At 45.0% G+C, this 11,410-nt stretch overlaps 1 pseudogene; it reads right to left on the reverse strand.

Annotated features, from left to right (window-relative positions):
* Positions 1 to 9,765: 9,765 nt before the first annotated feature.
* Positions 9,766 to 11,004, reverse strand: LOC111168831 (D-aminoacyl-tRNA deacylase 2 pseudogene; annotated as a pseudogene).
* Positions 11,005 to 11,410: the final 406 nt, after the last annotated feature.

Below are 11,410 nucleotides of genomic sequence, written 5' to 3' on the forward strand. Positions count from 1 at the left end.
CAGTCCAAAAACACCCTTCTGTACATACCTTGGTAATTGTTTTAACTTCTTTTGTGAACTTGTAAATTTTTCGAGATTGTTGAATTAAACACAGTCTGAAAGTAGAGCATTTTCACATAGATAAAACCGTGGGAAAATGAAATTGTTTACTCAGGAAGAACCTCATGGCAAAATATACCTTGCATCCAACTAAAGGAAGAACGATTTCAACCATTGTCTTTAAGGCAGATTCACTGTGTGTTACTTAATACTCCCCACACTGCCCGTACAACCTGAGGTGATGCCTCCAGAGAATTTTTATCTCAATCCAGCGGTCCCCAACCTTTTTGGCACCAGGGACCGGTTTCGCAGAAGACAAGTTTTCCATGGACTCGGGGGTGGGGGGATAGCTCAGGAGGTAATGTGAGCGACGGGGAGCGATGGGGAGCGGCAGATGAAGCTTTGCTCCCTTGCCCGCTGCTCACCTCCTGCCGTGCGGCCCGGTTCCTAACAGGCTGTGGGACCAGACCCCTGTCTCAGTCCATAGGAAAAGCCTTCAATTTTGGCAGGAAGGTGGGAGCAGGGTACAGCTGGGCTGGCGTGGCATTCTGTCCATTGATTAGTCTTCGCCTCTTCATGAGGGCAGTAGAATGCTACCCAGACGTTTTAAAACAGCAACCCCAGAGTATGGGAAGGTCATGATGTGCTTTCCAAACCATGAACAATTCCTTATGTTCAGCACACTTTTGGGGGCTAAGTGAAAATGGTACTCATCATATGGAGTCTGTTGAACTATGTGTACTCCGGACACACTGCTATCCTCCATTATCACAGTTTCACTGAGGACCAGTCACCAAAAAAATCTAGAAAGCCATGAGAATATTAATGATAAGATAAACCGTGTTTATCAAATTCTTATTCTGTTCTCGGCTCTTCACACATACAGTGTCTCATTTAATGCTGAAAACAATACCCTGAGGAGGGGACCAGCACATCCCCTATCTTACAGAGGAGGAAACAGGCTCAGCGATGTTAATGAAGTGGCCCAAGATCGCAGGATGAAGACCCAGGATTCAAAGCCAGGCGATGTGGACCCACAGACCATGCACTTATCCACCAGCTGTTGTGGGTATAGTCAGGGAACAGAGCAGGAGGCAGAAAAAGGAGAGGCATAGCAGGTAGGGTTGGATAACACACCCCATGAATCTCCCGAAGCCGGGGTGGAGAATTCCAGTCCACTTCTACAGACTGAGAAAATGCAGAGAAAATTAAAAAAAACAAAACCAAAAACCTGCTCCAAAGGAGGGGAGAGAAGAGTACGGATGTAAAATATCAATGAGATGCTGTGGTTTATGCTCTTTGTCTTTTCTCTCTGCCTCCCCTAGCAACAGTGAAGTAGCATCAGTGTTAACGCAAGTAACGTGCTGACTTTGTTCCTCCAGGCAGCATCGCTGCTAAACAGAAACGCATGCTGATTTCCGCTCTGTTAAGCAAGGGAAACATCATCAGAGTCCGTCCAGTGGAAGAAGACAAAAAGCAGACAGAAAGATGTTTAAATTTCAAGGTTATGCAAGAACAGAGGAGAAACAACGGATTGTAAATTCGTTTTTGAAATATTAAGCTACTAACAAAATCCTAACCCCAGTACAGAGAGCAGAGGAAGTTAAGGCGGTGGAGAGTCGTGACTGAGGCTGTTTTGCCACAGCATATTGCTGCTGCCACATTTTTCTCGAGTGTCTGAAAATATCAGGCTTTAAAATACACATGCATTAGTTTTTGAGACGTGTGTGACTATAGCCTCAGGGTTGAAAAACAAACAACTCTATTGCCCTGAGCTCATGCTGGAGTTGGTGTGAATTGTTTCGCCTCCTTATGTATAATGTTTCTAATTAGGACAATTACGGAGGATGAGCTTTGTGTGCTGTTGAATTGGCTCTTTGTGCTTATTGCGGAGGGCTCTGTACCGGCCTGTGCTCGGCTGACCTGCTTCTTAGAGGCATCACTAGATGGGGAGGGTGACCTCCGATCCCGCTCTCTGACGTCTCATATTGAGAAACACCCGAGGGGGTGTTGTCTCGTCCCCTCACCACACCTGTCATTAAAACGAGACATCTTTCCAAGATGCATGAATAGACAATGACTGGTATCTAGTTGCCCTTTTACTCCTATAAGACCTTTATGTTATGATGTGATTTCTTTTGCATTGTGATTCCTACTCATCTTGTGCAAAACATAGGATTTAAGGTACATTAAGTAGTTCAAAATGGAGTCACAGTGGCCAGCGTGAACTTGCATGTTAGTTGTTTTGAAACGTCTGCTGTAGGACTGCTAGCATCTTTGATAAGCTAAGAGTGTTACTTTAGGTAAGGAATTTATTTGGTAACATTTGCAGAAAGATTTCACTGGAACAGAAGGAGCAACTGATAGAGATAAGACCCTGGGGTGTATCCATTACACCCTACTGGCAGACTCCTTAAAAAGAGACCACTGAGGACTTCCCTGGCGGTCCAGTGGTTAAGACTCCGCACTTCCAATGCAGGGGGTGCAGGTTCGATCCCTGGTCTGGGGATTAAGATCCCACATGCCGCGTGGCCCGGCCAAAAAATAAAAAGAGAGAGACCACTGAGCCTAGAGATTGGAAGCCTCTTCACTGGAGGACCCAACTCCATGATGCTGAGAGCCATTGGAGGGGACACTAGCGAGGCTCTGTTGGAGCCGAGGGCGACTTCTTCCCACTCACACTTATCGTGGACCCGCGGCCAGGCTGGGGCTGCTGAGACGCCTCCTTCCCGGACTTCTCCTTGGAGTGGTCGTTTTCCTCTTTTCTGTTTCCCCTACTTTGACAATCCTGTGTTGTGTGCTAATTGTGTACAAGAAACCGAGTGACTTGTGAATTGAATGTTGGCTACATTTCTCGGTATCTCCGGTTCTGGGATTCTCACCTGGCCTCACTGCTGGGCCCTATGACAAACACTTTAATTAACAAAAGTCCAATTTGAGATCATTTCTCTAAGAGGGAACGATTTACCTAAAAGGAATAAGGTCAACAATAAACCCTGGCTCCTCCCTCTGCATTGAGTACTTTGGAAATGTCCCTCTTCACCGTTTGTGGCGTGAAAGTGGGCTAGGCCTCCGCTCTCCGAAACGCTAAGGCCTTGGAGCAGGGGGTGACCCAGAGGGTATGGGCCTCCCTGGCTGGCACTCTCCTACTCGCCATTTGTGACATGCTTGTCTGTGCAGGTCAGAGACACTAGGGAAATCAGTCCTCAACCACCTGAGGAGCTGGTTGTGAGCAGGTGACTTCCTTCCACAGGTCAGCCTCAGTCATCCTTTTAAGAACAGCCTCATTGATGCCAGGCCCTCTGCCCTTCCTGGGTCTGGCTGTGGTGGGAGAGGCAGAAAAACAGCATTGACTTGGCTCAGAGGTCTCCACATCCTGGGTCCCAGAAGATCAAGTAAAGGTCCCTTGTTGATCTAAAAACACATTTCCACTGTGGAACCTGGAGACACCATAGTACCCAGGGGGTGTCGGGATTTCATGGAGGGTGGGGGCCAGTGCTGAAAGTCTCCCCCAGGGATTCTGCTAAGCTCAGACGGGGTGATGGCAGAGGCCTCAGGCAGGCTTCCCACATCTCAGGCTGCTTGTATCACTGCCTTGTCCAGGCCTGCGGCGTCAGAAGAGCCCAGCTCACAGAGCGAAAGCCACATTGGAAGAAGCCCAAGATGGGGCCTGAGAGCCTGACACTGCCAGAAAAAAGCCCTGTCATGGAGGCCCCAACGCAAACCTCAGACAATAGGCAGAGCCTTCTGCCCGCTTGCCCGTTGGCAGCTCCCGGGGGACTGGAAATGGAATAGGGCAGTAAGGCCCCACAGCCAGCAGGACACAGGGTCGTGGATGTCTGGCTGCACACCAGGACAAGGGGGTGGCAGTGGACTGTTGCTCTGAACCACAGAAGCACTCGTGCCTTATGCCTGGTGGTTTCCCAAGACCCATCTGGATGCCCTATCTATGACCTAGTTTTCTAACCTAAGCTGAAATGAGAAAAACAAGCATAGCATAGTAAGTTTTTCACTAAGCAAATTTGCTGAATTTTAAAGAACTGCCATTTGCTCTGGTACTGTGTCCTTTCTACATTTTTGGCAGAAGAAAAGTATTTTTAAGAAACAGATTGGATAATATACTAGATGATAACATTTTTGGTTTTGCTTTTTCATATTCCTGTTTATCAAAATAAAATATGACAGTACTATGTTATTCCTCCATTTTGTTTGTGTGTTTGTTTGTGTGTGTGTGTGTGTGTAGTAGATTAATGATGGTCACAAATTCTTTGGCGCTTCTGCCCCTGAGAGGTGCATCTAATTTTCTTCCCCTTGAATCTGGGAGGGTCTTAGAGACTTACTTGGCTAAAAATATATATAAAGTAATAAACTTACTTTATTAAAAATGTGATCAGTGTGACATTCTAGAACTTCTGAAACGAGGTCATAGGAAGCTTTGCAGCTTCCTCCCGGGCCTCTTGGAACCCAACTGACATGCTGTTAGGAAGCCCAAGTAGCCATGAGAAGAAGCCCATAGAGAGACGAAGCAAGGCCCAGGCCAATAGCACTGGATGAGCTCGTAGCTGATAGCCAGCACCAACTTGCCAGTCACTGAGTGAACCCTTCTGGAAGTGGATCCTACAGCCCCAGTTGAACTGCCACAGCTGATACGACATGGAGCAAAGATGACTCCCCACTAAGCCCTGCCCAAATTACAGGTTTGTGAGGGAAATAAATGATTTCTGTTGTTTTAAGCCACTAAATTTGAGGATGATTTTGTTACACAGAAATAGATAACCAGACAGCTTGTTTGTTTAAATGGTTTGTGAAATTCAAAAGTCAGAGAAATGCTGACTCACATTGTTTATTTAACATCTGTATTAGGCAAAATAATGCACCCCCTCCAAAGATATCCAAGTCCTGATCTCCAGAATCTGTGAATATGTTATGTTGCATGGCAAAAGGGAATTAAGATTACAGATAGAATTAAGATTGCCAGTCAGATGACCTTGAAATAGGAAGATTTTCTTGGATTATCTGGGTGGAGCCAGTGTAATCACGAGCGTCCATAATTGTGGAAGAGGGAGGCAGAAAAAGAGGACAGAACGATACAATGTGAGAAGAACTTGACCTGCTCTTGCTGCCTTTGAAGACAGAGGAAGGGGGCCACCAGCCAAGGAATGCGGATGGCCCCTAGAAGCTGGAAGAGGCAAGAAAACAGATTCTCCCGTAAAACATCTAGAAAGGAACATAGCCCTGCCAACACATTGATTTTAGCCCAGTGAGACCTGTGCCAGACCTCTGACCTCCAGACTGTAAGAATATAAATTTGTATTGTTTTAAGCCATTAAATTTGTAGTCATTTGTTGACAGGCATAGAAAACTAGTACAGCACCTAGCCTACTCTGCTATATACTATTGACTTTTAGAGTCAGAATTGATGGTTAAAACTGTCTAAGAGCTTGTATGGTGCGAATTTTAAAGATGGGAACATGTAAGCCCATAGATTCCAAGGTCAAACAGCTAATTTGTAATATATACAGGAGTAAAACTTAGGTCTTCTAAAATTTAAACTCCATGAGGAAAGGAAATTTGAGGCAGCATCTGTTTTGTTCACCATTGTATCCCCAGTATCTAGAACAGTGCCTGGCACATGGTAGGTATTTGTTGAATGAAAAAAATGAAAACTAATTCCTAACTTCTGGTTTAATCACTTGCTCGAGTAAGGTTACCAAAGGACAAAAACTACAGCTTTTTTAAAGGCCCCCCAAAAATCACCATTGTATCTTATAATTTACATCCAATTATTTGGCTTTTAACAATGTTCTTTTTTTTTTTTTTTTTTTTTTTGCGGTACGCGGGCCTCTCACTGTTGTGGCCTCTCCCGTTGTGGGGCACAGGCTCCGGACGCACAGGCTCAGCAGCCATGACTCACGGGCCCAGCCACTCCACGGTGTGTGGGATCTTCCCGGACCGGGGCACAAACCCGTGTCCCCTGCATCGGCAGGCGGACTTTCAACCACTGCGCCACCAGGGAAGCCCTAACAATATTCTATTTTAAAATCTCACCCTTTGTTTTATTTTAATTATAAGTTATTATATTTGTATACAGATACATGGTACAGATTCAATGATACAGATACAAGTTCAAAAAGTATGAAAGAAGACAATGAAAAACAACTTCTATTTTCATCCCAGCCACCCAGAGGTAACCACAGTTACCGCTTTCTTGTGCATACTCCCAAAGATATAGAGCATTTCTTTGAGAGTTGAGAGCCTGAACAGTTTTAAATATGTCTAATGTAGTCACTGGATTTTTACACTCCCCTCAGCACCTCTGTCATGATTCATCACTCTGGGCTTCAAGGCACTGTAAGAGTCTGAAATATTCCCCATAAATGCTCAGGACCCATCTAACAAGGCTCACCCCACCTGCTGCAGAGGTCAAGGTCTCCTCAGGCTCCAGGGCTCCCACAGACCTCTGGGAGTGGGGCTTATGGCAGTTAACTCCAGAGCTGATTAATTGAGGCCCAGCTGAATGGGAGCTTTGTCCCACGTTGTATAGCTGGTGGAAGAGCCATAGTATGTTTTGCTGACACACTATGGTGGTTGGTGTTTATACAATCACTGGGCACTGATTTAGTTCAATAAGCTACCTGGCTCCTTCTCATCAATCACAGTCGAAGGGGTGGCCAGTGGTTATTTCAAGATGCCAGCTGAGAAGGTGGGATCAAGGAAATAAAGTGCCCTTCATCCTTCCTCACACATCTCACCCCCCCACCGAGTGAGACTCCTCACCATACTCTCTTAGTACTACACACCTCCTCTCGGCAGCACTGTTTCCTGTTACTCACATTTATAGTACATTTTCATATTTTATATTACATGTAAAATGCATTTGCAGTAATTACATTGTAATATTTGATTAGAGTCTAGACATCCCTCATTTAGACTGGAAGCCTCCTGAGGGCAAGGACAGTGCTTCCTTTTACTCACCTTGTATCTCCATCACCTAAGACAGCATGTGGCTGGCGGGTGCTCGATACAAATGTGTTGAATGACTAAATAAATAAGCTAAAGCCAATTCTTGTGACCCATGCCAGGCATTAGCAAATGCTCTTTCAATTCTTATAACAACCTTAGGTAAACAGGTTGTGTTATTATCTCCCTTTACATATAGGGAAACCAAGACAGAAAGTGCTTAAGTGCCCATGATTGCACAGTGGATGGCAGTCTGACACCAGAGTCCACCTGCTTAACCACCACATTACGTCACATTGCATTTTGATAAAATTTTAGGTGGGCACCTGGAGAGTGACACTCAGATGCCAAGTAAAGCAACAAGAGCCTGCGGAGCCCAGCAAACAGAAGCATGTGCAAGACCAGGGATATGGGAAGTGGAGGAAAGCGGCAGACAAGGTGTGGCTCTGTGAACAGTGACCCTGGAGCTGTGCCTCATAGGTGGGAATCGTAAGACTTGACCTTCAAGCCTTAAGGGGGTTTCCTCTCAGGTTCCTCATGTATGTCCTGGCCCTGGCCAAACCCAAGCAGAGCAGATTCTGAGGGGAGATGGGCAGGGTTGGTATTTTGGGTTTGCAGGGAGAGCACTGAGGCAGCCTCAAGGGCGTCAGGGCCTCACTGACACAATCAGCCTCAGGGGAAATTGCTGACACTCAGGCACACTGGTGACCCCAGGCCCTGCCCTCAGTGGGCTTCTGTAGCCTCCTCTAAGGCCAATCCTCATCTACCTGTCCCAGGCTGCCCTCAGCCACCCTGCACACTCTCCCCTAGCCCAGGGCCTCTCACACCTCTGATTCTTGTCCTGTAAATGGACTGCCCTCACCCTCAATTTCTGTCTCATGTCCTCTTCCCAGTCAGCCAACCTCCAGCCTCCTGCTGTACTTGTCGGAAGCTCGCAGCCCAGTAGCAGCATCCTTCATATAATTATTCCTCCTGATGAATCAGGCCTGGCACCTTCTCCTTTTGATTCGAGATACACTGTGTGTGTGGTGCTTCTGGCACTTTGTCGTGTGCCCTGAATGACAGCTGCAATTTGGTAATTATTTGTATGAAGTCAGCCATGTTGCATCATAGAATTCTTGGTTATGTTATTTAGCTCAGAGATCCCAAGGATCCAAATCTGTTCTTTGACAAGAACATAGAGGCAGTTTTTAGGTCTGGTGGAGAGATGGCTTCCAAACATGGGCAAAATCCTGTGGGAAGAATCCTCCATTCCTCGTTTCAGGGACCTTGAACTCTCAGCAGTCAGCTCTCTGAAACAGCTCTCTATCAGTCATTTGCATTTTAGTTTGAATATCAGCCCATGGTTGTCCTTTCCTACAGTTATTAGCATTTTGGACCTTCTGTCTCTAGTGTTAATGCTCTTTTTAAAGGAATTTGGGGCATTGTCAAATACGTGGGGAGGTTTTTGGGGCCCAAGTAGAGAGGGATCCCACGCATCTCAGACCCAGGCAGGCCCAGTGGTGGAACCCTGCTCCGTCGCAGCACTGGTACCAGCTCAGTGGGTCTGCCTCAACTGTCTCAAGATTTAGTCTCCAAATGTGCCACTCTGGTCCAAACTGAGGGAGAAGAAGTTGTGTCACCAGAGCTGTGAACCAGAGCTTCGGGGAAAGTGGGAGATTGATAAGGAGAGAAATTGCTCTGTTTATCAACCACTGTTTCCTTCTGCAAACTGCAAAACGAAATATAAAATGAAATAAAATTACATTTTAAATCTCTGCCGGTGCTTTCAGAGGTAGGCCAGTTCTGGTCTCCCATCAGCAGAGACCAAATGCACAATAACCTCATTCAGTACCTGGTGCTAGAGCAACTGTTTACTTATAGTAATGTTCAAGTTCCCAGCTAAGAACAGGGAATGAATTAATACTTAGGAATTTCTCTTTTCTGCACATGACATGCCATTTTAAAAAACTGCCACTTTGATGACTTCATCATCACATTTCCTTCAAAGAGGAGCTAAGTGCCATGCAAATTACAAAGCCTGATTCATGTTCACATGCAAAAGCCCCCATCGTGCAGGGAAGGGCTTGGGGGCTGAGGCCCCTGGTTTTCACTAAGAACTCTGCTTGACTCCTGCTTGTTTGTAGGAAAGGGGAGGGGGCATCACATATGTAAACATTTACTATTTTTTTGTTTCATGCTTTCATTTCATCTTTTACTTTGTAGAAAGTGAGAAATGTTTTTGCTTTGTGACTCTTTCACCCAAATCAGTGTTTCTTCCACTTCCTATATACTCCAGGAAATACTGGAGGAAAATTCTTTGTATTTCTTTAAAATAATAATGTTTAAATTCTTTTTTTCCCCTTTTTATTCCTTTTATAGCAATCTAAACCAACAAGAAAGGAACTTCCTAAAAAAATTTATGAACATTAATTTAATGAAACAGTAACTTTTAAAAACCAAAGACAGAAAATGCAACACACATTGCTTTGGTAAAAAACTGAGAAACAGAATATTAAGCCATTAGTATTAAGCCATTAGTATATTAAATAAAAACAACTTTTAGTCCCCCATACCTTATTGCTATATCAACTAAAGATTCTTAAAATAATTTAAAGCCCTTGGATGTCCTTGGAAAATAATATTAAAATGTACAATAACATTTTTGTATTACATTTTCATAGATATTATTAGAAGGAATAGTAAATTGCATATTTCATTCAAAATATGGAAATCTGAAATACTAAAACAAAATTGACAAAATTATAATTGTAATCGTAACACAAATAGTGATTTTTACTACATATTACATACATTTGAGGGTATAAGAAACATTTTTCTTGATTGCACAACATGCTTAATTGCAAAATGCTTAAATACAGCTCTCTAAGAACATTTCCATGTTCTTATCAATGACCATAAAGCGAATACAAGGCATTTTTCAAAATTTTGAGTGTGAGTTTAGGGGAAAGCAGGATGGAAGGTGACTGAGATCCAGTGTTTAGGTGACGTGGCGAGGTCGTCCAAGTAGCAGGCTGCAGAGGTATGGATGGGACCCAGGATTTTCTTGTCTAAAAATGCTGCAGAAGGGGAAGAGAATCTAATTACAACTGTAGAAACTTTTAAGTTTTCAAAACTCAATTAGGTGTGTGTATGGTCCATTGGTGTCGAGCTTTAACACCTGTTTTCATAAGTGCCATGTTCCACCACAACCCCAGCTTCGGCACACTTGCTGTTAGCAGCTAATTCTTTTTTAGAGAGTCACAAATTGGGAATAAAGTTCTAACCCCTCTTCTTTTCCAGAGTTAGAGTGATACTGCATGCTTCTTCCTTTTACTCTCCCCGCAAGGGTGGCTTGAGGGATGATAAGAATGTTGCCAGGTAGATCCAATACAGAGACACGCTTGCCATTTTCTGTTTCACTTAATGTCACATTTAACAGTGTATTAACCATTTTGGGAAGAAGCTCTTTATCAGCTCCCTTGAAAAAGCACAGGTGGATCACTAATCCTCTCTGGACCTCCACCCACTGGGCCACGGCCTCCCCTTCGGCGGCGCGTACTTGCAGACGGGCGTGCAGGCACTGCTGCAGGAGGGCCCGGGCCTGAGGTGCCCGGCCACTTTCAGCCATGGCTCAAGCCCGCGCGGATATCCCCCAGATTCCAGCCACGCGCCGCACAGGCCCGCCCCCGGCGCTCAGGGAGCATTGGGCGGGGCGCGACACCTTAAATTCTTGTTGAAGAACTAAGCCATGTTCATTATTGAAAATTTAGAGGAAAACAAACTACCCATAATCCCAGGATCCAGAGACAATTATTATTTATAATTTTGATTACCAGCATAAAACCCACTAGGTTGTGATGTATTAGCCTTTTATATATCCTGTTGGATTTGATTTGCTAATGTTTTGTTAAGGAGTTTTGCACATATATTCATGAGGAATTTGAGTCTGTAGTTTTATTTTTTGTAATATCTTTTTCTAGTTTTGTTACCAACCCTCTCAAGTTGGTCTCCAACAAGGGTCCTTCTGCCCGGTGTCCTTTGTGCCAATAGAACGAGACTGAGTTTGGTTCAGAAGCAAAGGAAAGCTTTACTCTTTGGTCAAAGACAGGAGAGGCGCGAGCTTGCGCTCTAGAGGACGCGTGCTCCTCACAGGCTGTGGGTGGGGTTCCTTAATAGGGTTCTCCTTAATTGGGGAGGGGGCAGAATTCTCACGGAGCCTGCGCAGCTGCTCACGTTCTAGATCGCAGTGCCGGGCTGGAGCAGCGTCTCTGCACATGGCCCGTGGAGCTGAGGTGTTGGCTGCAGGCATTTCGCAGGAACCCTGGTCTGATGTGCTGGGTGCAAGGCCTCTGCATGCGGCACCCTGTGAGCGAGTGAAACTAGAGAAGCCCAAGGAAAAGAAAGAGACAGGTTAGACTTTATTTTATTG

This window comes from Delphinapterus leucas, chromosome 12, assembly GCF_059928025.1.
Source record: "Delphinapterus leucas isolate spDelLeu-1000000601 "Yukka" chromosome 12, BTC_Dleu_Yukka2, whole genome shotgun sequence".
Taxonomy (NCBI): Eukaryota; Metazoa; Chordata; class Mammalia; order Artiodactyla; family Monodontidae; genus Delphinapterus; species Delphinapterus leucas.